Here is a 6,102-nt window from a genome sequence, read left to right as displayed (position 1 = left end):
CTTATTAAATAAGAAACCCAGAACCAATGTAAAGAAGAAAGCCAAGATTTCAGAGCTAAGAGCCTTACCTGCCTACTGCAGGTAGCCAAGAGACCTCTCCGAAAAAGACAGCTACTTCCTGTGTGTTTGTCTTTATATAGTCTTTCTGTTCTGCCTTCTCATTGGTTGTAAATCCAAACACATGACTGCCTCATCACTGCCTGATTGTACAGCCCTCCAGGTCTTCTATGGTATTAAGATGAAAGGCATGTGTCTTCAATGCTGGCTGTATCCTTATTTTTTTCCTTTTTATTTTATTTTACAATACCATTCAGTTCTACATATCAGCCACGGATTCCCTTTTTCTCCCCTCTCCTGTCCCCCTCCCCTTCCCCCCAGCCCAACCCTCATCCTTGACCACACAGAGATTTACCTAGCTCTTCTACCAAGTGCTGGGATTAAAGACATGTGCCATGAACGCACATCCTCTGCTATGACTTGCTATTAGCTCTGACCCCCAAGCAACTTTACTTATTAACATACAAATAAAATCACATCAGTACAAATAAAATACCACCATAGTCCTCCATTTCAAGAACACAATTTTGTGTCTGTGCATAAAAACATGCACAAATACATATGTGCAAAACAAACACACACACACACACACAGAGTTATTTAATTCATTAAATATGTAGGTATTTATCTTAGAGGGATAAGTTTTACAACACCATTTTCTTGCCTACTTTAAGTGGAAAGAGATATTCCATGGACAATTCTTCTTCCATAACTGGGTAGTTATTGGTCAGAGCCTTCATGTCACAGTCTCTTCAGAATGGAGAACCAGATGGTGCTTTTCCTCTTTATTTCCACAGGTGACTCATTACGAAGGGGTTCTCTGACATTTCTCATCTCAGGAATAAATTGTACCTCTCAAGAACTACATGGCTGTGCTTTTTCTGGTCCCTCCAAGTCAGGATCAGTGTTGACACCTCCCTTTCTGCTGACCCTCTTTGTACTGAGGTCTACAGTGTTCTTCAACCTGTGACAATCACCCAGACCTGCAGTGCTGGTTCCTCCTTGGTTTGTATGTGTGTGCAGAGCCTGACCCCAGGATGGTGTTACTTCTAATACCATGGGACTTACTCAGTAGCTCTCAAGTTCATTACCACTCTCTGCTGTACAGTGAAATCTCATCCTCAGCCCTCCCTCTTGTACTTACTCCATGACAGAGGGCTTCAAGAATGACTTCGGAAGTCATACTGGAAGTCATGGTCTCTGGGTTTAAGTTTCATGAATCCTAGAAGATTACTGCTTTTTATCTCTAGCTGTTCATGTGAAGTACATTTGTTTTCAGTTAAACCCACAGAACTTGAGAGTAGAACAATAGGAATATTCGGGGAAGTCAGGAGCAAGAAAGTCTTGGTAATATTTGGTCAAAGAGGACTAAGTCACAATTTGACAGGAGCAAGACATTCTGGCTTACTACTGCACAACATGCTGGTTATATATACAGAAAAGTACTCTATACTAGAGAAATGTAGTGTTTTTTTCACCAGTGAATGAGAAGTGTGAGATGAGCATATCAAATCATCTAAATGTGTGGTAGAGAGCAAAATAGCTTGACCACACAGCTACCATGACAGACTTTGAGGTCCAGAGACAACTCCTGGCAGACAACACCTGGAACCAGGAAAAAGCCATAAACTGACCCCACCCAATGGGGCCTGAATCTAAGGGGAAATACCTGACATTCCAAAAATTCCCTATACCCTAGACAAATGTCAGTCACCCAGGGTCCTGAATCCTGGAAATCCTCTCACCCCAATTTCTGCTATGATAAAAACCCTATCCTGCCTGGGATCTGCGCTCTCTGCTCTTACTCCTGCTTCGGACATAGTCCAAGGTCTGAGCTTGAAAAAAAAAGGCTCTTTGCTTTTACATAAGTGATTTGGTCTCTTACATAAGAGATTTGGTATCTGGTGGTCTTTTGGGGTTCTTCATCATCTTGGCATAACATCTGGGGGCTCATCCAGGGTCCCCCAAGCCAACCGAGAACACTGCCCATAGAGCCTGACGCCGGCCAGCAAGTTTTCTGTGTTTCTGTGTTTCTGTTCGTGTTTTCTTGCTTACTTTCATTTGGATATCCTTCTGTATGTGGACTTCTGGAACATCCTTCTGTAAATGGGCCTTTTGGCCTATTGGATATCCTTTTGTAAGGAAGTACCTGCAGAAGGTTCTTTGGATGGTTTGATTTCCTTTGGTTGATTTGTATCTGATTTTGATTTGCATAGACCTGGATGGCATGAGGCCAGCATCTTCCTTTTGGTTTTGTCTCCAGGTGCCAGGAGAGCTGTTTTGTTATGTTGTGTGTTGTAATTTTGTTCTTTTCTTGACTAACAAGAACTGTAGACTCTTATTTTAGGGTTTTTGAGTTGGTCAGCTGACACTGTTTCCCTGGGAAAATTGTTTGTCTTTTTGTTGTAATGTCCTGCCTATATAAATGTGTGAATGTGTGAGAAATGTGGCCACAAGTGTGCATGTTTTATGCCTGGTTTATGTATGTGTTGTGACTCCAGATAAAAACTGTACATGGACAGCCTTTGGGGCTGGATGGCCAGCAGAATGGACAGATGAACTGGGACAGACTGAGAGTCCTTCTGTCCCCCATTGCTTCCTTGCTCTCTGACCCAGAGCACATGCAGCAGCAGGTGGGCAAAGCACTGTTGTGAAACATGTCTGGCAGTGGCAGTCAGGTGGCCCAGGGGCTGCCATGGGCACTGGAGGCGCCACCTAGCTGCTGGGAGCTAGGGCAGGCCATGAGCACCAAGGAGCCAGACATGGCAGGTTTGAGGCCAGGCCCCCTTGCAGGAAGCCTCTGGTGGAAACTTTGCAACATGGCGTGCAGAAGGCAGGAGCTGCCTGGGGCCTCACATAGCTCTGAGCATGCCTGACCCAGTGCACTGTGGGGCTCCGGCCTGATGGAGAACAGCCCCTGCTGAGGCCACAGGGGGCTTCCTCCTGAGGGGCCCGGTAAGGATATGAAGTTCCATCCAGTCTGCCACTCTTGTGCACTTGATAATATGGGATTAACAACAGTTTTGTCACCATGCTACACACTATCCCACCTCATCCAGTGCTGATTGGTAGTGCTCCCAAGACCTGCCATGGGGCTGCCCACCAAATCTGGAACCCATGGTGGGAGTGAAAACTGATTCATAGAAGATGTTTTCTTACTCCACATGCTTGCTGAAGCATGATATAGCCTGCACACTAGTAGTCACACACACTTATGTGCACACACATATGCCTACACACTCATTTTTATACATATATGTACACACACTGTCATAAAGTTTATCATATGCTTTGCTCTGAGGACGAAGTTTCAGCATATTCTTCACACTGTTGTTTCTCTGTCCTTAGGATGAAAAGGGATGCTGTACTGGTCTGTCGGTTTATTTAAATGTTTAGTACTGCAGAAGTGTATTCAGCAGAATGAAGAACAGACAGAGCTTCTCTGTGTTATAGCCAGTATGACTTATACAGTTACGAGTGTTTCTCTGAAATTTCTCTCTCTCATGGACCAGTTTTGTCAGCCATGGGGATGTGCTTCACAGTCAGCATCCATGTATACTACTCTCTGTCCACATTTCACATATTGAGAGTTCTTTAACCTATACAATTACACCAACACAGAATGCGGGTTCATTCTAGGTTTGTATGAGTTTAGAGAATGATATCCCTGGATGTGCCTTTTCTCTAAGTGCCCTGTGACTTCTTCAGTGGAGTTTGAGTCTACATAAAATCCCTACTGCACAGTGGGGCACATTGTCCTCAGCCCTCTTCTTGTACCTCACTCCCTGAGATTGATCACTATACCTTGATGACATCAGAACTCACATACAATGTGGTGTTTACCTGGTTTTTAGCATCATAAGTGCTAGAAGAAGGCTGTTCTGGTTTCAGCGGATTTATTAGAAAGGCTTTTGTGTTCAGCAGTGAACACATGGCCAGAGATCAGAGTGTCAAGAAGTCCCAGATATCAACAGCAGAAGACCCTGTGATCTGCAGTGATGTGTAAATGTCCCAGTTTGTCCTGAGGACATTTGCACTAGGTAAGTATTTGAGATTTTTCCAGAATCTACTTTTGTGATCAATATTTGCTCACTGAGTGCTTACTGTGCCTGAAGATAGGAGGTGGAAATAAAAACCAGAAGACACAGTGATAGCAGTGCCTCTGATTGCCTATTAGTTACCCAGAAGTTTGGACTTACAGATATTTATCCAGTTTTACTTTAGTAGTGGATACTGCACACACTCTGTCTTTGTCAGTTTGAACATTGAGCAGAAGACCCTGAGGGATTTCATCACATAGAAGTGTTTCAGTATTGCCAATCTGCATAATTTTTCATACAATTTTTCTGTAGTGATGGTGGCTTCATTGTGGATGTCATTTCTATTTTGAATTTACTTTGTATTGAATATTTTGTTTCTTTTTTCCACTTTCCTAGAGAGAAGATATTGATGATGTTATTGGCATAGAACTGAAATTGTGGTATCACTTGAAGTGAAAGCAAAACAAAGGAAGTGATGTTATCCCAGCAGGGAAGCAATAGCAACAATGTTAAGAGTGTTCAACTTGAAAGTTCAATGGCCATAAAATAAAGTAATTTTACATCAAACTGAGTTCATTTAGGAAAGTGAACTACAGACTCAATGCAATCACACTCAAAATTTCAATTATTTTCTTCCCAGCGACACCAATCTTAAGATACCTGTGGAAACAAGAAGCTGCTGGAGAGCAGGAATGTCAAGAATAAGAGCAATGGCTGTGGTGTCAAAAGGCCTGATTTTATACATCACCCTCCATATCTCACAGAATATAAGTGCATCTGTCAGTGCTCATCAGAGAATGTTCTCATGGCAATAGATGACTTGACACAGAATTCCAAGTGGTCAATGTACAGGGAATAGGTGTCTGAGCAAAGACCAGTATGGCTTTCCTGGCATCCATAGAGCAGTACTCTTTACACAAGAGCTGTCAGGGAGATGGGGATTCCCAGAGACACTTTCTGACTGCAGGAAACAGTGGTTTGTAAACACAATATAGTAGCTGCAGGTCCCTATTTATAGCAGCTGTGACTGCATGCACAGTCTGAGTATGATGGAGACAGATAAAATCCCAGTTTCAAGCAGGGAGGATGTCAGGAAATCCCAGCCCTAACTGAGTAACTATATTCAACTGATGGCTGCTGGGAGAGGAAAATTCATTTATCCTCAGTAATGGGGCCCCAGAGGTTGCCCATGTCCACTAGATGGCGGTGTATCCATGCACCACTGGCAACAGCAGATTCTTGATCCAAGTCCACGCACTGGGCTACTAAAGTTCCTGAACATCAGAAGAGGTGGAGATGGGATACTAGTAGTAAAGGGGGCAGGGAGTCAAGATCATGATGGGAAAAACCAGAGAGACAGCTGACCTGAGCTAGTGGGAGCTCAGGGACTCTGGACTGACAGCTGGAGCCCTGCATGGGACCCACCTATGTCCTCTGAATGCTGCTGACACTTGTGTCACTTGATATGTTTGTGAGACCCTGGCAGTGGGACCAGGACTTGTCCCAAGTGCAAGAACTGGCTTGGGGGAGTCCAAACCCTATGCTGGAACACTATGCTCAGCCTTGAAGCAGTGGTTAGCTATGCTTAACTTGGTATGCTACACTTTGTTGACTCCCAATGGAGGCCTTAGCTCCTCTGAGGATTAGAAGACATGGTAGGGGTTGAAGGATGGGAGTAGAGGGCAGGAGAAGCAGAGGGAAGGGCAAATAGCTTAGTATGTAAAATAAAAAAAATTGAAAAAAAAAAGATAACAAATGAAATTGAGAGGCATGAGCTGTGTACTTTTAGAAGAATATCATTAGTTCCCTCGTTAGATTTCTTTCTGGGTATGTTTTTTGAGGTAATATAAAGGGATTTTACCCTGGATAATTCTAAATTAAAATGACCCCAGATAGTTTCATGTGGGAAGAAGGGATCACACCAGGGAAGATGTCTCCACAAAATCAAACTGGAGACCAGTCTCTAAATCACATGAATAACTGATGATGCTGTAGGAGTGTCTAC

This window comes from Peromyscus leucopus, chromosome 2, assembly GCF_004664715.2.
Source record: "Peromyscus leucopus breed LL Stock chromosome 2, UCI_PerLeu_2.1, whole genome shotgun sequence".
Classification (NCBI taxonomy): Eukaryota; Metazoa; Chordata; class Mammalia; order Rodentia; family Cricetidae; genus Peromyscus; species Peromyscus leucopus.
The sequence above is the reverse complement of the archived record's forward strand: the minus strand, read 5'-3'. Positions refer to the sequence as shown.